The sequence below is a fragment of the Puma concolor genome, chromosome D3 (assembly GCF_028749965.1).
Source record: "Puma concolor isolate L17-30 chromosome D3, mPumCon1.1.hap2, whole genome shotgun sequence".
Taxonomy (NCBI): domain Eukaryota; kingdom Metazoa; phylum Chordata; class Mammalia; order Carnivora; family Felidae; genus Puma; species Puma concolor.
Window position 1 is genome coordinate 40920881 of NC_141678.1, and position 23987 is coordinate 40944867.

Here is a 23987-nt window from a genome sequence, read left to right on the forward strand (position 1 = left end):
TGTGGAAGGTGGCCCCTAGAGGACTTTTGAAGAGCTGATTCTAAAAGTCAATGGGGAAGGGCACCTGGCTGGCTAAGTCTGTAGAGCATGCGACTCTCGATCTGGGGTGGTGAGGTCAAGCCCCCACATTGGGCATAGAGCTTATTTAAAAAAAAAAAAAAAGGAATTAAAAATAAAAATTAAAAGTTAAAAAAAAACAGGTCAGTGGGAAAAGAGAGGAGAGGTTCCAGGCAAATGGAGGAGCACGCTTAATTGTCTAAAGGTGATCAGAGAAACTGGGTGATTGAAGAGGAATAGGAATTGTGTGGTCAGTGTTCATTCATTCCTTTATTCATTCCACAAGTAACTCTGGGTACACAAAGGTTAGCAAGCCACTGTGGAAAAATAAAAACCTTGATAAAATGTTTTTCACATTTTCACATGCATCTAATATATTGATACTTGTTTTAATGATTGGACCCACTGCCAAAGACCTCTGACTCTATAATGTCTCTATTCTTCTGACTCCATAAGAGATTTTTGCCCTCAGGTAACAATCTCCTTTTTACCTTAACTTTAGAGACTTGGGTTCTGCATCATATCCGCTCTTCAGCCTACTGAGTAACGCTGAGGGCAAATCACTCAGCTGACCTCAGCCTCAATTTTCTGATTTGTAAAATGGGGATAACATCTTCCTGCCTACTTGATAGAGTTTCCTGATTAAATGAGATAGTTTATGTGAAAGGTCTTATTAAGTATAGAACAGTGGCTTTCAAACTTTTGATTAAAACTTGCTGTATGAAATTTATATCACTAAATAATACTTGAGTACGTACAATGTTTTCTAAGATTTCTATTTCAAAATTGGGCCATTTAACTTTTTTCCCATTCTGACTTCTTTATTGTACAGCTTTACTTTTTTTTTATTAATTTATTTTCAAGTTAGTTAACTTACAATGCAGAACCCAGTGATTCATCTCTTACATGTGACACCCAGTGCTCATCCAGAAAAGTGCACTCCTTAATGCCCATTACCCATTTAACCCACCTTCCCACCTCACCTCTCTCCAGCAACCCTCAGTTTGTTCTCTGTATTTAAGAGTCTCTTATGATTTGCCTCCCTCTCTGTTTTATTGTATTTTTCCCTCCCTTCCCTTATGTTCATCTGTTGAGTTTCTTCAGATTCCACATGAGTGAAATCATATATTTGTCTTTCTCTGATTGACTTATTTTGCTGCGTATAATACGCTCTAGTTCTATCCACTTTGTTGCAAATGGCAGGATTTCATTGTTTTTCATTGCTGAATAGTATTCCATTGTATGTATGTGGGTGTATGCGCATATATATATATATATATATATATATATATATATATATGCATGCCACATCTTTTTTTTAAACTTTTTTTTTTTTTTTACTTTTATTTATTATTGAGAGACAGAGCCTGAGCATGGGAGGGGCAGAGAGAGAGGGAGACACAGAATCTGAAGCAGGCTCCAGGCTCTGAGCTATTAGCACAGAGCCCAATGCAGGGCTCGAACCCACAAACTGTGAGATCATGACCTGAGCTGAAGTTGGACGCTTAACCGACTGAGCCACCCAGGTGCCCCTGCATGCCACATCTTCTTAATCCATTTGTCAGTTGATGGATATTTGGGCTCTTTCCATAATTTGGCTATTGTCGATAGCACAGCTATAAACATTGGGGTGCATGTACCCCTTCGAATCAGCATTTTTGGTATCCTCTGGATAAATTCCTAGTAGTGCAGTTGCTGGGTTGTAAGGTAGTTCTATTTTTAATTTTTTGAGAAACCTCCATACTGTTTTCCAGAGTGGCTGCACCACTTTTCATTCCCACCAACAGTGCAAAAGGGCTCCTCTTTCTCCATGTCCTTGCCAACATCTATTGTTTCCCGAGTTGTTAATTTTAGCCCTTCTGACCAGTGTGAGGTGGTATCTCATTTTGGTTTTTATTTGTGTTTCCCTGATGATGAGTGATATTGAGCATCTTTTCATGTGTCTGTTTTATGCCATTTAACTTTTAAAAATGCTCTTCAAGACCTACTGCGTGTGAGTTTATGATTCACTAATGCAGAGGTTCTCAACCACAGGTGACTTTTTTCCCCAAGGGAATATTTGAATACCTGAAGGCATTTTTGATTTTCACTGCCAGGGAGCTGCTACTGGCATCTCATGCATAGAGGCCAGGACTACTGCTAAACATTCCACAGTGCACAGGCTAGCCCCCTACAACAGAGCATTATTCGGCCCAGAACATCAGTAGTGTCAAGGTTGAGAAAACCTTCCATTAATGTTTCAAGAGCTCAGAGTATATAATATTTGATTCTTATGGGTTACTATAATTATTAAAAGGACACTGTTGCCTCAAGGTGAGGCTTTTTTGTGAGACCAGAAAAATCTAGAGAGAAAGAAAGGAACTCCTGTTAATATGTACCTATTATGTGCTAGGTATTTTACCTAAGCATTTTTATCATTTAGTTCTTACAACAACCCTGTGAGGTAGGTATTATTATGTCCACTTCACAGATTAGGAAATAAGGCTCAAATATTTTGATAACTTGCCCGTGTTACCCAAAACGTAATAAAAGAACCAGGATTATAACTCATGTCTCTGCTTGCCTAGGGGTAGGAGAGAAGGGAGGACAGGGACCAGTGTTCCTTACTCATGTATCCCTAATTCCTAAGATAGTGCCTAATTTTCCATGTGTGCCAGTAAATATTTGATAACTGGTTATTTGTTCAAATGCACATAGCTGGTAAATGGCCTGACCCAAATCCCACATTTTGTTTTACAATTCTGTGCTCTCTTCTTTGGTTCAAGAAGGGAAACTTCTTACCCAAACAACAGAAAGTGTGGCTGAATTAACCTTTGGTATTTACTGTCAAAGTCAATAATTTCCTAGTGATCACTTACAATTTGTATTGCATATAAGAAACTTTCGAATGGTGAGAGACGTGGCTTACATTCTGGTTGTGCCTACATAAATGGAATTGTAATTCTTTCTATGTAAACTAGGATGTAAAAAATTAGCATTAATGCAGGAAAACAGTAGGAGGAGCTCCTTTCTTTTAAATAAAATGAAGGCGGTTAAATTAATCTGTTTGGAAATTAGTTTTAAAGCTGCAAAACTACAAATAAATGTATTAAAAGGGTGTAGAAAGTTCTACATAAAGAATTGCTTTAAAAATTACAATTATTTTTAAATTCAGGATTGGTATACAAGATAAAAAATAATGTGGAATTGAATTAAGAATATTTGGGGGAAGTTATTACTTTCACAGTAAAACTTTTGAGGGGTGCCTGGGTGGCTCAGTCGGTTAAGCATCAGACTTCAGCTCAGGTTGTGATCTCTCAGTTTGTGGGTTCAAGCCTTGCATCAGGCTCTCTGCTGTCAATGTGGAGCCTACTTCGGATCCTCTCTCTCCCTGTCTCTCTGCCCCTTCCCCACTTGCACTCTCTCTCAAAAATAAATAACAACAAAAAAATACATTTGAAAAAAAAGATAAATGCTTAGAAAAAACAGTAAAGATTCAAGAAGAGAGAAGAGAGAATATGAATAAGGCAAACCAAAAGATGAAATAAGAATTACCTAGAAAATAATTTACCTGTTCCCGGCAATTAATTAAAGAATTGCTCCTGCACTGACGAAAAAGCAAATATTTCTAAGATCATAAACTGTTTTTAGCCTGACATAGTTGATATTAATAATAACTTGTTAATGAATGAATGTAGTGACCAAATCACATTTGCTGAATTAATCTTGTGAGGCAGTTTTTTTAAAATACTCCCAAATAAAATGAATACCTAAAACAAAAATTATGGCTTAGGCTTACTTCAAACAATTCTTTGGTTTTCTTATCTAGACAAGGGCATAATGATAGCATCTACTTTCGTCATCCATTGTGTGCATCAGGTGAGATAGTCCATGTAAATTTCTTAGAAATCAACTTCAGTTGTGTTAAGGCACTAAAATTTGGGGTTTGTAGAGCAGTTATCCTACCCCAAATTAACTAATATGCTAATGCTTTGTCTGTTCAACTGGAGGAAACAAGCTGAATGGTCACAGTTTAAATTTTTTTTCATTTTGTTTATTTGAGAGTGAGAGAGAGAGCAAGTTGGGGAGAGGGGCAGAGATAGAATCTTAAGCAAGCTCCACACTCAGTGCTCAGCCTCACAAGGGGCTGAATCCCACAACCCTGGGATCATGACCTGAGCCAAAACCAAGAGTTAGACACTCAACCGACTGAGCCACCCAGGCACTCCTGAATGGTCATAGTTTACATATGACCAAAGACCTCAAGTGAGCCCTTGATGTTATCTTGATGCTTCTGCTCTCTTAGATATCAGTTTAAAATTTGTCTCTTCGCATCTCCAGCACCTTTTCTCCCATCCTTGCTCTCAGTTGATGACCTTTTAAGTCACTGGGCAAAATAGACTTCCACAAGCTCTCACCACCACATCTACCTACTGGCTGGCATCTGTCCCCATATGTTGTCTTCTCCCTTTTGAAAACTGATCTTCTGATCTTACCTACAGACCCTGCTCTTCCTGCCATCTTCTCCGTCTAGGGTAAGTTGCTCAAGTGAAAACCGTTGGCTCATCTTTGCCACCTTTTTCTTTTCTGACCCTCATCCAACCTTGTGGTTAAACCATCTCCAGGGTCTAGAACAGCAGTTAGCCAAACCTATTGGTTAAGTCCTTCAAAACATACCAATTTGACTATGTCCCATCACCTCTACAGCTACCATCCTAGTACAAAAGTATCAAACCTGGATTTTTGCAGTAGTCTTCTAACTGGTCTTCTTACTTCCATGTTCCCCGGAATTCTGCTCTCCATAGTCACAGAGTGATCCTTCTAAAACATAAATTAGATCATGTCATTGTTCTACTCAACACCCTCCAGTGGTGTCTCACCTCAGAGTAAAAGCCACATGCCTTAGAGTGGCCTATAATAAGCCCCCCAAAAAACCAGACTTGGTGAACTTCACTGACTTTATCTCCTATTGCCTGCTTTTGCCAATTGCTTAACCATATTGATTTTGCTGTTTCTTGAAGAAGGCATTTTTCCGCTTTGACACCTTTGTATTTGCTGTTCCTTTTCAGCGATCTTTCTTCTAATGTTTTCATTGCTTTCTCCCTCAACTCTCTCAAGTCTTCACTCAAATGTCACCATCTCAATAATGCCTTCTCTGGTCATTCTGTTTAAGATTCCATCGTTCATTTTTCCACGTCCAGCATTCTCTCTCTTGCTTTATTTTTTCCACTGCATTTATTACCTCTGACATAACTATATACTTTACTTACTTTGTTTACTGCTTATTTTTTTTAATTTTATTTTTAATTTTTTAAAATTTACGTCCAAATTAGTTAGCATATAGTGAAACAATGATTTCAGGAGTAGATTCCTTAACGCCCCTTACCCATTTAGCCCATCCCCCCTCCCAGAACCCCTCCAGCAACCCTCAGTTTGTTCTCCATATTTATGAGTCTCTTATGTTGTGTCCCCCTCCCTGTTTTTATATTATTTTTGTTTCCCTTCCCTTATGTTCATCTGTTTTGTCTCTTAAAGTCCTCATATGAGTGAAGTCATATGATTTTTGTCTTTCTCTAACTAAATACCCTCCAGTTCCATCCACATAGTTGCAAATGGCAAGATTTCATTCTTTTTGATTGCTGGGTAATACTCCATTGTATATATATACCACATCTTCTTTATCCATTCATCCATCGCTGGATATTTGGGCTCTTTCCATACTTTGGCTATTGTTGATAGTGCTGCTATAAACATGGAGGTGCATGTGTCCCTTTGAAACAGCACACCTGTATCCCGTGGATAAATTCCTAGTAGTGCAATTGCTGGGCCATAGGGTAGTTCTATTTTTAGTTTTTTGAGGAACGTCCATACTGTCTTCCAAAGTGGATGCACCAGCTTGCATTGCCACCAACAATGCAAAAGAGATCCTCTTTCTCCGCATCCTTGCCGACATCTGTTGTTGCCTGCTTTGTTAATGTTAGCCATTCTGACAGGTGTAAGGTGCTATCTCATTGTGGTTTTGATTTGTATTTCCCTGATGATGAGTGATGTTGAGCATTTTTTCATGTGTCGGCTGGCCATCTGGATGTCTTCCATGGAGAAGTGTCTTTTCATGTCTTTTGCCCATTTCTTCACTGGAGTATTTGGTTTTTGGGTGTTGAGTTTGATAAGTTCTTTATAGATTTTGGATAGTAACCCTTTATCTGATATGTTGTTTGCAAATATCTTCTCCCATTCTGTCGGTTGCCTTTTAGTTTTGCTGATTGTTTCCTTCGTTGTGCAGAGGCTTTTTATTTTGATGAGGTCCCAGTTTTGTTTTTGTTTTGTTTTTTTTTTTTACTAAGTTCCATGAAGACAGGGTTTGGGGGACTGTTTTGTTTACTGAAGTATCCTGAAGGCCCAGCACAGTAATTAACACATTAAAGGCACTCAATAAATAAAAATACATATTGAATGAATGAAGAACTGGAAGGTAGGGTATGATGGGAAAATGGCAAAAATATGAGGCCTAAGAGGTGGCCAGAGACCATGCCCTGAATGACATCAAAGCCATGTTTCTGAAGGTCAATGGGATACCACTGATCTGTCTTATGTATGGGATTAATATGATCAGACTTGTATTCTTTTAATTTTTTTTTTTTCAACGTTTTTATTTATTTATGGGACAGACAGAGACAGAGCATGAACGGGGGAGGGGCAGAGAGAGAGGGAGACACAGAATCGGAAACAGGCTCCAGGCTCTGAGCCATCAGCCCAGAGCCTGACGCGGGGCTCGAACTCACAGACCGTGAGATCGTGACCTGGCTGAAGTCGGACGCTTAACCGACTGCGCCACCCAGGCGCCCCGGGACTTGTATTCTTTTAAAATCACTCTGATAATAGTATAGAGGATTAGTAGAAGGTAAGCCTGAGAGAAGAAGGAATCAGAATTTCTGATAGATGGTAATGCCTATCACTGAAATAAGGAACGTGGGGGAGAAATAGTTTGGAGGGTGGGTATGGTGATGGTAAGAAATGACATTTTAGACATTTGAAGTAGTGGATTAGAAGACAGTACTGAGGCCTTCACCAAAATGTAACACAGAGAGACAAAAAAGTAAAAATATAAAAGAGTGGTCAGAAGCCATGGAGGATATATTGAACTAGTCCATTGTATATTTAATAGGAAATCCAGAACAAGATAAAAATGAGAATGTTGGAAAATGATATTGAAGCAGACGACTGAGAGTTTTCCAGGATTGAGAGTCAAAAATCTTTACAATCTTTATTCCGGTTGAAGATGCACCCAAATATGAAACAAAAAAAATAAAAATAAATCTGTACCAAGTCATGTCCCAGTGAAACTTCAGAACATCAAGAGTAAAAAGGAAAATAGTACAAACTTACAGAGAGAAAAGAGATTGCCTGCAATAGACTGACAGTGGGTCCAACAGCATGCTTTCCTCCAGCAACAATACATGCTGAAGGCGGGTGACCGGTATCTTCAAAGTGCTATGAGAAGTACCACCTACTCCTCACACCATCTGTATGTGGAACTGATGCACAGAGCTCTGACAATTCTTTCTGAAGAATTCCATATGCTGGTCTCTCTAGAATCTTTCAGGTCTGATCTCCTTGTCTCCTATAATTCCTGAATTGGAACATTAACTAGGGGTCACAAAATGGATTTCATAATTATGCAATTGTATAATCATATAGCATGCCTGGATAGATGTTCTGAGAACTAATGCTCTCAGACTTTGGGCTATCTGCCAGAATTCTGGGAAACATGAACCTCATATTTAACATCTTATTACACTGAAAAATACTGAATCACTTTGGATTGTTCTTTGCTTTTTTATGTGTGTTTGACTTGCTTTCCAACTAGCTTGTAAACATATCCTGTATTTTACATTTTCAAAGTGGGAGTTTTTTTTTTTATGTTTATTTATCTGAGAGAGAGAGAGAGAGAGAGAGAGAGAGAGAGAGAGAGACAGAGCATGAGCAGGGAAGGGGCAGAGTGAGAGGGAGACACAGAATCCGAAGCAGGCTCCAGGCTCTGATCTGTCAGCACAGAGCCCAACGTGGGGCTTGAATGCGTGAACTGTGAGATCATGACCTGAGCCAAAGTCAGAGCTTTACCAACTGAGCCACCCAGGTGCCACCTAAGTAGAAGTTTTTTAATGTATTCATTAATAATAATAATGAATTATTATTGTTAGGATTATTTATTGAGTACTTCCTATAAGCCAGGAGCTCTGAGTGTCTTATTAACATTGCCTTTCAGTCATTGCCCTGCAAGATGGTTACTGTCACCTCCATTTTACTAATGAGGAACTTGAAGCTTAGATTAGTAACTTGCCCAAGTTCATATTGTGGGGAAGAGAAGGGGCAGGAATCTAATGCAGGTCTATATGACCTCAGTGCCTGAGCTTTCAGCCTCTATGCTGTATTGATTGGTGAAGCATGCTAGCTGTTGATAAAAATGATTGTATCAATAATTTGGAGTGGGAATATTTGCCCAAAATGTTGACTTATTTTTTTGTTCTTCCCAGGAAAAGAGACTTTATGGTTTCTTGCAGACTTTCTAGCAAGGCTTAATTCCACTGAAATCAGTGCCTTGGGGCAATATCTGTTTTGCCAGCCACCTGTAAGTATATTATAACTTTTGATCCTGAGTTCTTCTTTCTCCTGGAAAAATAATGGTAAATGAAAGTAATTTCTATGGGCAGTCTCTGTTTCATATAACTTGTCAACATTTAACACAGAACACCTCCTTTTGTATTACCCCATGGAGCACCGATTCAATAAAGCATTAAATCACTGGTCTGGCAGCACCACCCAATAATCCCTGAAAGACCAAAGAACCTGAAGTTAAATTTGAAGGGGCCTTTCCAAGATTTGTGTCCTTCAGTGTCTTACTGTGTGCTACATGATTCATTACCTGCTTCAGGAAGAAGAAAGAGCCACGATATGAAAGTACACATATTTCCTGAGAGTGCCTCCTTCCATTTTTATACCCATGACCTTGCACTGTGCCAGACATGTCATGTGTGCTCAGTTAGACCTAAGTTAAAACTGTAACCCTTATTCAAGAACTTTGAGGCAAAGGTAGTAGAAAAAAATAAAGGAGACTTAGGAAGTGGTTAAATGATGAAAGTGGTCCTGTGTTGCAATGCAACCAGATGTATGTTATCAAACTTCTGTGTGGCCTGTTAGGTCCAGAATGAAAATTTTCTTGGTACACAGGTAGTTGTGGTGGCTGGATTAGTCACAGATAGGTTAGATCTTATTTGGGTATATAGGCCCCAAAAAAATTATTGCTCAAGACAGGGGAGACAATGAATAAAATCTTGGTTTTCCTCTATTCTTTTTTTTTTTAAGTTTATTTATTATTTATTTTGAGAGAGAGTGCATGCACGTAAGTGGGGGAGGGGCAGAGAGAGAGGGAGAGACAGAATCCCAAGCAGGCTCCATGCTGTCAGCACAGAGCCTGACGTGGGGCTGGATCCCATGAACTGTGAGATCTTTACCTGACCCGAGGTCAAGAACCTGACCCTTAACTGAGTGAGCCACCCAGGCACCCTGTTACTCTGTTACTCTATTAATTCTTATAGTAATTCTATTAAAACTCTTTTCATATAAGGTGCATCTGATGTTTATTAAAATAATATGTATAATAGCTACATGAGATTTATTTTGTGTAACTATATGAGAACATCTGTGTGTGTGTGTGTGTGTGTGTGTGTGTGTGTGTGTGTGTGTGTGTACTAACATTAGCACACTTGCCTCATGTAAAGTCCTTTACTTAACTTTAAAACATTACAAATATCACAAAGGAACAAAATTCCAGACCTCCAAACCAGGTAGTATTAGGTTTAAAAATAGAAAAATTGGCCAAGGAATGAAAGATATTAATAGGAATAGATAAAAAATTATAGGCTCAGCACATGACTTTCCAAGTGTAATAAACAATGGTGCAAGAAATAACTATTTATGAAATGTAGTTGAAAAAGAGAATATTAAAACTGAGAAAAATAAACTTTGATTAAGTTCACATAGCATAAACCACAATAAATTGCAGGTGAGTTCCAATTAAGCATAAGCATAATAAGTTGAATGAAATAGAATTATTTAAGTATCTTAACTGGAAAGAAGAATATATATGTTTTAAAATTTTTTTTTTTTTTTTTTTTCAACGTTTATTTATTTTTGGGACAGAGAGAGACAGAGCATGAACGGGGGAGGGGCAGAGAGAGAGGGAGACACAGAATCAGAAACAGGCTCCAGGCTCTGAGCCATCAGCCCAGAGCCCGACGCGGGGCTCGAACTCACGGACCGCGAGATCGTGACCTGGCTGAAGTCGGACGCTTAACCGACTGCGCCACCCAGGCGCCCCTATATGTTTTAAAAAATGGTTTAACTAAAGCATCATTGGCATACAGTAAACCACACATATTTAAATGTATAATATCCTAAGTTTTGACACATGTGTACACTTGTGAAAACTTAACCACACTCAAGATATTGAACATATCTATCTCCCCCTAAGTTTCTTCATGCCTATTTGTAAATCCATCCTTCCTGACTCCTCCCACTTCTCTCCTCCCCCACCTTCAGGCAACCACTCTCTGCTTTCTGTCCCTATTGTTTGTGCAAATGTAAGTTTGTGACCTGTGAAAGTGTTACTGATTATCAGATTGATGGTTCTACTTTTACAAAAGTCAAAATGTAATGAAATCAAGGAAAGAATTGAAATAGAAACATTTTATGATCAAAATGACAGATGAAAGCTTAATATCCAGAATGTTTTTTAAATTTAATGAAAAGAGCATTTTGGGGTGCCTGGGTGGCTCAGTCGGTTGAGCATCTGACTTCGGCTCAGGTCATGATCTTGCAGTTCATTAGTTTGAGCCCCGTGTCGGGCTCTGTGCTGACAGCTCAGAGCCTGGAGCCTGCTTCAGATCCTGTGTCTCCCTCTCTCTGCCTCTTTCCTACTCATGCTCTGTCCCTCTCTGTCTCTCAAAAAATGAATAAACATTAAAAAAATTAAAAAAAAAAGAGTGTTTTATTCTGACTTGTTCGATAGCAAGGAACAGAGACCCAGTCCAGTTAGCTCACGAAAAAGGATACGTAGGTGAGGGATATACATGAATGGCATCTAAACTGGAAAGTTACTGAAAACAGAGGGAGCTTTGAGGTATTGACTCTTCGGTTTTTCTCTCATTCGCCAAATGATTGTTCTCTGATTAGGTCTGCTTCTTTGAGCACACCTACTTAGTTTTCTCTCTACCAACCTTCTTTCTCTGCTAACCCTAGTTTCTGGTGCCTCATAATTTCAGTTTGTCATGGCTCCTCTGACTCCAGTATTCGCAAAGCAACTCTTCATTCTACCTTTTCCACTTTTGCTCCTTCTATTAAGTGTGCTGATGCTCAACATTTCCAAATTCAAATTCTCAAGAGAGGAATGTGATTGGTTTGGCTCACCTTTTGGACCAGGCCATACATAGGTTGCTGGTAAGGATATACATCAGTTACCTTTAGGTCTGAAATGACCCATCACTGTGGGTCAGAGAGCAGGAATCACATGGTACAAAACATCAGCATGTACTGTGAGCAGCGCAAGCATTGAGTGTTCACTTGTCCAGTAAGGAAGATAGTTCTTGAGAGCCAGATGGAGATGGGTTCAAATACCAGCTCCATTATTTATTAGCTGTGTGACTTTGGGTAACTTGCCTAACCTATCTGAATCTTAGTTTTCTCATTTATAATTTGGGGATAATAACTGCCTTGTATAATTTTTGTAAAGAATAAAGCAAAACACATGTAAAGCATGGTACAGTATCTAGCACATAGTAGTTCTCAATCAATGATAGCAATTTTATTTTGTTAATATATTAACAGATTAAGAATGATCTCAAGAAAAATAATCTCCATGGCGAAGGTCAAAAGATAGCTCACACAGAGGAAAACCAAATAGTTAGCCAACATTGATAGAAATGTCCAGACTCACAAAGAATTTTTAAAATGCATTTAAAAATAGCTATGAGGGGACACCTGGTGGCTCAGTCAGTTATGCATCTGACTCTTGATTTTGGCTCAGGTCATGGTCTCAGTTTGTGAGATTAAGCTCTGTGTCGGTCTCTGCACTGACAACGTAGAGCCTGCTTGGGATTCTCTTTCTCTCCTCTCTCTGTCTTTCCCCCACTCACATTCTCCCTCTCTCTCTCAAAATAAATAAATAAACGTTTTAAAAAAATAAAAATAATTTAAAAAGTAAAATTAAAATAGCAGTGAGATCTATTTCACACCTGTTAAACTTGCTGAAATAAATTAAATTTAATTTAAATAAATTAAATTTGTTTAAATTAAATTTAAGGATGGTTGGGTGGCTCAGTCGGTTGGGTGTCCAACTTTTGATTTCAGCTCAGGTCATGATCTCACAGTTTGTGAGGAGCCTGGTTAGGATTCTCTCTCTCCCTGTCTCTCTGCCCCTCTCCCTTGCTAGGGTACATGCTCTCTCTCTAAAATAAAATAAAAAAATAAAAATTGAAAATAAATTAAAATTATACATTGCAATATTGATGTGGCCATGAAGAAAGAGCATATTCATACGTGCTAGATGACGTAGCCCAATTATTCCAAATAGCAATCTCACAAAACATACCCTTTAATTCATAGTCCCTTTCTGGGAAAATACTTACAAGGAGGTAATTGAAGAGGAAAACCTCTATTTGTACAAAATATTTATAGCTCTCTTTTTAATTCAGAGGCTTTCATCATTTTAGAATGGAAAGAGACCTAAGAGATCATTTTTCCCTTGAGCTGTACATTAGTCATTTAGGAGCTTTTAGAAATTCTTGTGTCCCACGCCCAGAGATTTTGAGGTAATTGTCCTGAAATATGGTCTGAGTTAGAGTACAGTTTAGAATCTTCTTAGCTATTCTAATGTGTAGCAAGGAAGGAGAACCACTCTTCCAGTCCCACGCAATTGGGGGAACCATGAAGAAACAGCCAGAGAAACAGAGCCTCTGAAGGGAACACACATAGATGTAATAAAAGAGCTGGGTTGCAGATGAAGATGTTCCTAATTCCTAACCCTGACTTCTAGTCTTGATGAATAACTGGAAACATCCATGTGTCCAGTATTTAAGGACTAGGACACCAATGATTGTGGAATAGTACAATGCATTCATTAATTGTTATTGGTTATCTATGGATGCAGTAGAACATAGTGTGTACACATTGATGAGAACCAGGTGTGATAGGGGTGTGTCTGTTTCTCTCCTCACCAAGAGATTCCCAGCTGACACTGTTGAGTTGCTCCTTGGAGGGGCATGGTTCCCGCTTCATGCTCTCCCCTCTGCCCAAGGTGGCCAAGTTCTCTGAGTCCCCCGTCTATCTTATGGGGAATGGAGTTATCAATGTCCAGGACTGCTAAACTGTGGGCTGTTCATGCAGAACAGTGATGAATCAGAAGTCCCTGTTTTAAAATTGTGGTGAAGTACACATAACAAGAATTTACCATCTTAACCATTTTCAAGTTGCACAGTTCAGTGGTATTAAGTACATTAACACTGCTGTACAGTTATCACCACCATCCATTTCCAGAACTTTTTCATCTTCCTAAACTGAAAGTTTCTACCCATTAAACACTAGTTCCCATTTCCCCCACCCCACTGCCCCAGCCTCTGGAAACTACCATTCTACTTTCTGTCTCTATGAATTTAACCTAGGTACCTTATGTAAATAGAATCATATAACATGTGTTCTTTGTGCCTGGCTTATTTCACTTAGCTTAATGCCTTCAAAGTTAGGAGTTTGTTTGTTTGTTTGTTTATTTGTTTGTTTTGAGATTGAGAGAGAGTATGTGTATGAGGGGGGAAGAGGGGCAGAGGGAGAGAGAGTGACAATCTTAAGCAGGCTCCGGAGAGTTTGACAAAGGGCTGGATCCCCTGACTGGATCATGACCTGAGGCAAAATCAGAGTCAGACGCTCAACTGACTAAGCCACCCAGGTGCTCCAAGAGTCCATTTTTAAGGATAAATTACCCCTTATCTTTCTCTCCCTTGTTCTTTCTTCCAAAGGCCCCTTTCCTTCTGGGTTGAGGATCACCCCATTCCTTCTATTGGTCCTTGCTCCCCTGCTGTAGTGGCTACTCTGCCTTTTGCCTTTTCTTTTCTAGGCTCAGTATTATCTGGTGAGCAGGATAGGAAAATCTAGCTCTGTAAGCTTGTACCTGAAACTCCTAAGTCTGAAGGTTTGTTTTGTTTGTGCATCTTTGTTCTGTTTCAGCATGGACTGGGAGAGAAAGGGGAAGGGACTATCAGAGTGTGAAAGAGAGAGAAGAAAACAAAGAATATAATCAAGTTAATACTTGAAGATATATGCCTGCCTCAAATGTGAGACTAGTATCTACATTATAAAAGAATAGAAGAAGTTACAGAATTTTATCACAAGTGGATTGTTTTAGTTATGAGCAAGTGTTAAATACTGACAAGTGGGTGAGGTCTGGATCTGGATTATCTGAATTTGAACATAGTTTCTTTTTTTTTTTTTAAAGATTTTTATTTTATTTTTAATTTTTTTTTCCTTAGAAAGAGCACATGATGAGCTGAGGAGAGAGAGCGAGAGAATTTTAAGCAGGCTCTGTTCTCAGCACAGAGCCCAATGTGGGGCTTAATCCCACAACCCTGAGATCATGACCTGAGCCAAGATCAAGAGTTGGATGCTCAACCACCAGGTGCCCCTGGGTTATCTGAATTTGAATCCTCACTCTTAACATTTTCCTCCCAGTTTTATTGAGATATAATTGACATTCAGCAATGCAGAAGTTTAAAATGCACAGCATAGGGACACCTGGCTGTCAGTTGGTAGAGCGTGCAATTCTTGATCTCAAGAGTGTGAGTTAAAGCCCCATGTTGGGTGTGGGGCCTACTTAAAATAATAATAAAATAAAATTAAATGTACAGCATAACAACTTGAATCACATATATTGTAAAATAATCACCACAATATCTAACACTTTTTAGTTGTATGTACTTGAGCAAGGTACTGAATTTCTCTGTACCTCAGTTTTCTCACTAGTGAAAGTGTATAATAATAATGATAGCACCTACCTCATACAGTGTTCTGAGGAATAAAGAAGTTAATACATACAAACCATTTATAATACCACCGGGAAAATAGTAAGTACTATGTAAGTGTTAGATATCAATATTTTTTTGGTCAGTGTTTGGATACTTGTTATCTGTGAGACCAAGTGTGACTAACTATATAAGGACAAATATATTTAAAAATTCAAGACAGCATTATTCACAATAGCCTAAAACTGGACACAATGAGAAGTCCATTAATTGATGAATGGGTAAGCAAAATATGGTATGTCTTTCAGTGAAATATTTCTCAGCAATAAAAAGAAACAAGCTGCCAAATCTTGGAACAACATGGATGAATCTCAAAAACATCTTGCTAAGAAAAAAAAAAAAAAACCAGACATAAAGGACTACATATTATATGATCCCATTTGTATGAAATTTCTAGGAAAGGCTAAACTATAGAGACAGAAATCCAGGTCAGTGGTTTTCTAGGCTGTGGATGGGATCAATGCTTAACTACAAACTGGCATAAGGGAATGTTTCTGGTGATGGAAGTGTTTTAAAAATGGATTTTGGTGATGGTTGCCCATCTATATAAATCTACTAAAACTCATTGAACTTTTACTTTTTTTTTTTAATTTTTTTTAACGTTTATTTATTTTTGAGACAGAGAGAGACAGAGCATGAACGGGGGAGGGTCAGAGAGAGGGAGACACAGAATCTGAAACAGGCTCCAGGCTCTGAGCTGTCAGCACAGAGCCTGACACGGGGCTCGAACTCACAGACCGCGAGATCATGACCTGAGCCGAAGTTGGCCGCTTAACCGACTGAGCCACCCAGGCGACCCGTGAACTTTACTCTTAAAATGGGTGAATTTTGTGATATGTAAATTTTACTATTCTGAAACTGTCAAAAATAAAATGAAATTGGAGATTCAGATCTCTCCCTCTTTAGCCTGGTTCTCATTCATTCATTCATTCATTTATTTAAGAGAGAGCATGTGCATGGTACATGAGTGAGCAGGGGAGGGAAAGTGGGAGAGAGGGACTCTCAAGCAGGCTCCACACCCAGCACAGAACCAGATGTGGGGTTCATTATGGGGCTCACCGTGGGGCTCAATCTCATGACCCTGAGATCATGACCTTAGCTGAAATCAAGAGTTAGAGGCTTAACCGACTGAGTCACCCAGGCACCCCTAGGTTCTCACTTGGTTCTCACTTAAAAAAAACAAATAAGAGGGATGCCTGGCTGGCTTAGTTGGTGGAGTGTGCAACTCTTGATCATGGGTCATGACTTCAGGCCTCACATTGGGCATGGAGTCTACTTAAAAACAAAAAAGAAGAAGAAAAAGTTATTGTTTTTGCAAAAATAATGTATGTCAGTTGTTGGGAGGCAGTTCTTCATGGGTCCATCATTTCTGTATACCTTGCAAGCAGGCCCAGGCTTCCATTTGTTCCAGATTATCTTTTCAGGGATGTCTGTGTAATGAATAGCCTTTGAAGATAGAAAGAGTGTTTCCCTCCGGGGAAAAAGGCAGGCATGCTTACTAGCCAATATAATAAAGAAAATGTCTACCTCTGGAGCAAAGGGCGAACATGCTTAATACTCATTATATAGTATTTGGGTCCATAAGAAGGGAAGTAGGAGTAGAGTTGGTGAATTATACAGGGTAAAATGGCAGATATCACCTTATGCCATGGTACCACAATTATTTTTAAGTAACTACCTGACTTTGTCTACCCAACTACACAGTGGCTACTTTGGGGACATGAGTAAGTCACCTCTGGATCCTGGGTCATGGCACAGTGTGTGATGTAGTAGGTTTTCAATACATGCTCTTTCTTTTTCCATACTGTTGGTGCATGCATTGTACTTGTTAACTACAACTAGCAACTTTAAAAAAAGTTCTTGATTTCAGTTGGAATTTAGTTTTTGTTTTGTTCACATTTCATTTCTTTAAAAAAAAATTTTTTTTTTAACATTTATTTATTTTTGAGAGACAGAGACAGAGCATGAGTAGGGGAGGAACAGGGAGAGAGGGAGACACAGAATTGAAAGCAGGCTCCAGGCTCCAAGCTGTCAGCACAGAGCCCAATGTGGGGCTCGAACCCATGAGCAGTGAGACCATGACCTGAGCTGAAGTCAGAGGTTCAACCTACTGAGCCACCCAGGTACCCCTTCACATTTCATTTCTAAATAATATTTATTTTAATTACTTTTTTGGTTTATCTTTTTATTGTTTTTTTTTTTTTTTTTTGAGAGAGAGAGAGAGAGTGAAAGTGCAAGCTGGAAGGGACAGAGGAAGGGGAAAGAGAGACTCTTTTTTTTGTTTTAATTTTTTTTAACGTTTATTTTTGAGAGAGAGAGAGACAGAGTGTAAACAGGGGAGGGTCGGAGAGAGAGAGACACAGGATCTGAAGTAGGCTCCAGGCTCTGAGCTGTCAACCCAGAGCCCAGCATGGGGCTCGAACCCACAGACTTCATGGACTGTGAGATCATGATCTGAGCTGAAGTTGGACGCTCAACTGACTGAGCCACCCAGGTTCCCCTATTTATTTTTGCTTTTAGGATATACTACTATTAGTTAAACTCATCATTTCACCCTTAATTTTTAATAAATATTAATGTAATTAATATATAATAATATACATAAAATTATATAATTATACTATATAATAAATGTCAATATTAAAAAGATTGATACTATTTATTTATTTCTTTTAGTAATCTCTATACCCAGCATGGGGCTCAAACTTACAGCCCCCAGATCATGCTCTCCAACTGAGCTAGCCAGGTGCCCCCAAAATATTAATATTCTTAAAAGTCAGTTTGAAGAGAGAATATATCTACTTTAAAATTGCTTTTAAAAACCCCATAATTCTAGAAGCAAGTATTTTTTTAAATTTTCAAACTTTTATAGTTCAATGCTTTTTAAAAAGCCATTTCCATTAGATGGTTTCCTAGGAAATTTAAATTAATACTTGGTTAGCATTCCATTAAGTTTTCAGAATAATTACACATCTATAAGGGCTTTATGATTATATCAGAGTAATTGACAAGATGATTTTTCATCTATAAGGGAATCATGATTGAATCACAATAATTGAGTTTTATGAGACCAGCTAAATTTTTCTTCTTTAATTTTAGTTTAATTATGTAGTATGTATGTAATTTGGATAGCTATATGTTATTTTTTCATGTTTGTTTTGAGAGAGAGAGATTGGGGGGGGGGGGGGGAGAATTCCAAGCAGTCCACACTGTCAGTGCAGAGCTTGATGCAGGGCTCAAGCTCACCAGCTGTGAGATCATGATCTGAGCTGAAATCAAGAGTCGGATGCTTAACTGACTGAGCCATCCAGGCGCTCCTGGATAGCTGTATTTTAAATAAATATGTTGTCAGGAAAGGGTGAATCCAGATGATGCTATAGCAGAAAGATCACTTGGTAAACTAAGTTGATTCTAGCTCATGCTGTTTTGTCAAATCCTATATATTTGTTTGAAATAAACTATTTGGCTTTCACTGGGATCTTGAGTGTCAGTGTATAAATGATAATATTTTAGTTTTCCACAAGTATGTGTGGACTTCTCTAATTTTGTATTTTTAACTGGGATCAAAATTCTGTAAATATTTTAAGGTATTGATTTTGTAGCCAGTATATCTTGATCTAATAAATACTTGTTGCACAGGAAATATAACAAATTCTTTAGTAACAGGTCTTCCTTCTGATGGACATTATTGGCATATGGCTCTATCTACACACACACACACACACACACACACACACACACACACACACACACACAGTTAAATTGTTGAAAGGCAGTATAGTATGAAATTTGGAGACTACTCTCTGTATAGAACAGAACTGAGTTTAAATCCTCTGTCACATTCTAGTTATGTGATATTAAGAATATTAGCCTCTTGGTGGGGTGCCTGGGTGGCTTAGTCCGTTGAGCGTCTGACTTTGGCTCAGGTCAGGGTCTCACAGTCTGTGGGTTCAAGCCCTGTGTCAAGCTCTGTGCTGACAGCTCAGAGCCCCAAGCTTGCTTCGAATTCTGTGTCTCCCTGTCTGCCCCTCCCCCACTTGTGCTCTGTCTCTCTCTCTCTCTCTCTCAAAAAATAAACATTAAAAACATTAAAAAAAAAGAATATTAACCTCTCTAAATCTCAACTTCATAATCCATAAAATGTTTTTATGTATATGCAGTGTTCAAATAAGATACTGTAAAGCAGTTAGCATTAATGCCTGACATATAGCAAATGGTCATTAAATATCATCTAGTATTATGATTTATATATTTTATTTTTGTTTATTTTTCTCCCTCCTGTTTTGAGAAGATTTGAAACATGTTGTCTACAGAAACAGCCTACTGGGAACCATTCTGATGCCTGGGGGATAAAAATCAGAACCACTACCATTCTATATTGGGTGTTTAGAGAACAAATGGATGCTTGGGGAACATGAAACTTGGAAAACTCTCATATGGATTCCAAATAGCTCAAATGCACACTGACAGGAGGTATATGTTGACGAAGAAATGCCAAGTTAAATTTTACCAGGAAACAGCATCAGGACTAAATGGAATGCATTCTTTTACATACTTTGGATAGCTCAGAAGCAGAGCATAATGTAAGAGAGACTCACAGAATACCTAGTTTCTTGTAAACGAAGTGTCACTAGAGGATACATCAATGCATGGCAAGAAGTGCTGGGATTTGGAGTCCAAATATGGATTAAATGAATTGCATTTGTCATTTACTAGCTGGGTGATCTTTGGTAAATGACTTTGCCTTCAAAACCTTGATTTCCTTGGCTATATAGTAAAGCTGATTATACCTCGCTTGCAGGAAATTATGAGAATTAAATGAGGTCCTATATATAAAGTGCCTATCACAGGGTCTCAGTGTTAACTGTAATTATCATCAAGAAAGTAATTATAGACTACAATATTAGGTCTGTTTAATATTTTATAGTTACAAGTGATCTGTATTCACTTGAGGTGATATCACTGTAATATCATGTTGGAGCTTAACCAGTTCAGTACATATAATATGAACAATGAGCTCTCAAATTATTTCTATCAGTAATAATAGTTGATGTTTACTGTTACGTGGTAATCACTGGGTTAAATGCATTATCTCATTGAATCTCTACGGCATTCTCATAATTTGGATATATTTTGTAGAGAAGGAAAATGAAGCTTAGGAAGGAGAAATAAATTGCTTGAGGTTGAATCGATGGTCAGGAATCTAGCTCTAGTCTGAATCCAAAATGTAGACTCTATCCACCAGATTCTCCCACCTGTTAATTTGTTACATAGTGTGAAAAACAAAGAATCTCTGGTTAGATAAACTGACCCTACTGTGACTTTGGCAAAGAGAAAAACGTGTTGCTTCTCAAAGGCTTTAATTAGTGAAAAAAGGGATTCAAATACTCAAGCCTGAAGCTGTGACTTTGAAGCATGAGAGAAATAGTGACTGTGTATTGTCAGGCCAAAGTTGCCACCACATGGGACCCATTTTTTACGTGTTTTGCCTTTAGTTAGCCTCAAGTTCTTTTTAAACCTTGTGCCTTTTAAATGTACTGTACATGTGTTACGAACAGCACACCCAGAACCATATCTTGGCATTAAAATTCCATGAAGTCCATTTTGGGAATCAGATTACCACACCTATTTTTAGTTCACAACACAAACTCCTTTTTCCATTACACTTTTAAATATCCAGCCATAAAAGACATATTGAAAATAGCTCTTCTAGCCTCATAAAAATCCTGCATTTGGTGAAATCAGGACAGACCCATTGACTGGCATTAATGTAAGTACGTGACTGAGGCAGCTACCTGCCAGTGCCTCTCTCCTCCTCTTGGTTAGGACTACCCGCCCCATCCACTTGCTGCTATATTTGTCTGCCTTCTTGGCCATAAAAGGCTGGCTGTGTGGCTCTGACATTCTACAGCCTGACCACATGCATTATTTTTGAACTGGTCCCCAGGGTCCTGTCTTTAGGCCTGCCTCTTCACGTTTTCTTTGGGATTCATCCTCCGTGGGCTTTTCATTCTCTCGTCCAGCTCCACAGCCACCTCGGAGCATTTGTGCACCACCATCGCTCCTTTGCAAACTGGTAAGTGTGACACTGAGGCAGAAGAATGCACTTGATATTTTAGGTGCTTAACAGCATTGCATGCATGTGGTTTCTTTCTGTCTTGTGAGTTCAGTGGTTTGTTCAAAGAGCTGTCAGAATAGCAGAGAAATAGGAAAGTGGAGCCCCTGGGCGGGAAGACAAAAGCAGCAGGGTGCCAGTTTCTGCTGGCACAGCTATTCTCTCACATCACACTGTTCTTTTTAAGTTAAGCTACTGTTCCTGGAACTATAAGGAGATAAGATCTGTCTCAGGTGGAACTGTAAGTGTGAGTCCAAGTACTCTTTCCAAGTTATAGTTCTGTGGTTTGGTTGGAATCTGGAATGGATGAGATGACAGCAAGTAATATGTTTTCTGTTTTCCACATGCCTACAATATTCCCTGATTACAAATTAGACCAAGAGGAGGTAAATTCACTCAGAAGTCCCTAGTTTCGAATTCAGTGATTTTGTTATGTCAATGCCATGTGGACAAATGTAAGAGTGCATTATGATATTTCTGACCCAAAAATGGTTAAGTCATAGTTCAGTAGCAACACAGATCCCCACATGATGATCCTAAAGTTCACACTTTCTGTGAATGATTCTAATCAGCTTTGGGCCTCTAACGCTTGCACAAAAGTATCATCTCAGGATTATAATTTTGTAATCAGTATTTCTCCCCAAATTCCCAAATTATATTCAGAAAGAAAATGCCAGTCTTAACCATCTTTCCTCCCCACATACTCTAGCTGTCACGTGTTGGGGATAATCCTCACTTACTTGAAGCGAAGGTAGTTGTACCTTCGTTCCAGAGGTCAGAGCAGAGGCAACCAGCTCTGACGACTACAAGCCAGACCCTGTTTACTTGTCATACATTATGGATGTGCCTGCAATGTTAAGTACTATTAAAAATAAATCTACTGAGGGCAAAATAGAAATAAAGAGAGTAGAAAATAGAATTGGGGCAAAATAGAAATAAAGAAGTACAAAATAGAATTGGGGCAAAATATTTAAAGATTTTACTTTGTGAAAATGTAAGCATTTCAAGTCACGTGAGCTTATATGAACTTGTCTTATAACTTAATACATAGGAAGGTCATTCATTTGTTTGGACATCTTTTAAACAACCTTTGCCATGTGCAATGTAGTATGCATCATTAAAGAAACTTATCTATTATCTTTATAACTGCCTAACATATTTCTGTATTAATATATTCTAATTCTTTTTAAATCAAAATTTATCTAATAATTATTCATTACATATGGTAATTATTCTGTATGTTTTAGAACAGAAGATAGCAATCTATTTAAGGGTCGAAGCAAAGTTGCTTGCTAGTAGCTATTTTTTTCCTCTTGGGAAATGCCATGTAGACTGATATCTTCCATGAGCCCCAAGATAAATATTTCTGGAGTGGAGTTTGCTGGATTTTCTTCCCTAGGGAATGCATGCTGACTTACAAAAGAGTCTAAATAAAAAGTTGATTTAACCCTGACAAAAAATATGGCAGCTTTAGAAGAATTCATTCCTCATTTAAAATAATCAAAAAAGAGATTTGGAAAAAACTGATTACCTCACAATGACTTTTACTTGTAAAATTTACAAATCACATTTCAGAACATGCACAAAAGTATTGAAAATGGGTGGAGGGACTCCTATAAAACTATTATTTCCTCCAACGTTGTCAGTGTGACTGATACAACTCCTGTCAGTGGACACAGCATTCAAGAAAACTCATACAATGTGAAGCCTCCCCTTTCTCTGCTACACAGACTTATCTTTGACTGTCAGTTGAACTGTTAGCTGAAGTTCACAGTGTAACCTTCTACACTGATGGCTGACTTTCTTACTTCTTTATGTAAGAAGACTAGAAGCCTTCATATTCTTAATGGAGCAAATTGTCTGGTTTGACACTATACCTTTTTCAAGTGTTCATGGGATTTGAGAGAGCTCATTACAGGATAATACAGTTGACCCTTAAATAAAATGGGTTTTAACTGCATGGCCCCTCTTATACACAACATTTTTTTGATAAATATAGTATAGTACTGTAAATCTATTTTCTTTTTGATTCCTCAATATTTTCTTTTATCTGACTTTATTGTAATAATACAGTATATAATACATATAATGTGCAAAATATGTGTTTATCTACTGTGTATATTATCAGTAAGGCTTCTAGTCAACAGTTGGCTATTAGTAAAGTTTGGGGGGGGTCAAAGTTTATATGTGGATTTTCCACTGTCTGGGTGTGGGCAGAGGTTGCCACTTCTAACCCCTGCCATTGTTCAAGGGTCAATCATATAAGCAAACTCCAAGGTTCAGTCCTAGAACTTCTTTTTCCATTTATAATCATTCTGATCTATTTTTTTGGCTGTGCATACCATCCATATGTTGCTGATTCCCAAAGGTAGGTGTCCATCCTGGACCTTTACCCCGTGGCCCAAAGTCATGTGTCTACCTTAACATCTCCACTTGGATATCTAGCAGGTATCTCAGTTGTAGTATATCTCAAACCCATCTCCTGTACTTCCATCCCTAACTGTGCTTTATGACACTCCTGCCCATCTCAGTCAACAACTTCATTCTTCCAGTCACTCAGGCAAAAACCTCAGCATCGTCTCTCACTCCTCTTTGTTTCACACCCTAATTCAGAACTTTCAGCAAATGCTGTTGGTTCCATCTTCAAAACACGTGCAGAGTCTGATCACTTTTCACACTTCCACTGCCACCATCTTCATGTCTAGCCTGGG

General features: G+C 38.4%; 1 protein-coding gene across 3 annotated transcripts in view; it reads left to right on the plus strand.

The window, feature by feature from the left end:
* Positions 1–7224: 7224 nt before the first annotated feature.
* Positions 7225–23987, plus strand: part of MYOM1 (myomesin 1) — a 155146-nt gene continuing 138383 nt past the window's right edge. The window contains exons 1-2 of one of the 3 annotated variants that reach the window (XM_086682558.1): positions 7225–7639; positions 8571–8665. The gene's annotated coding sequence lies outside the window, so the exon portion shown is untranslated. Of the gene's footprint in view, positions 7640–8570; positions 8666–21005; positions 21238–23987 lie in introns of those variants that run through there. The other 2 variants (XM_086682559.1, XM_086682557.1) reach the window with 2 other exon arrangements.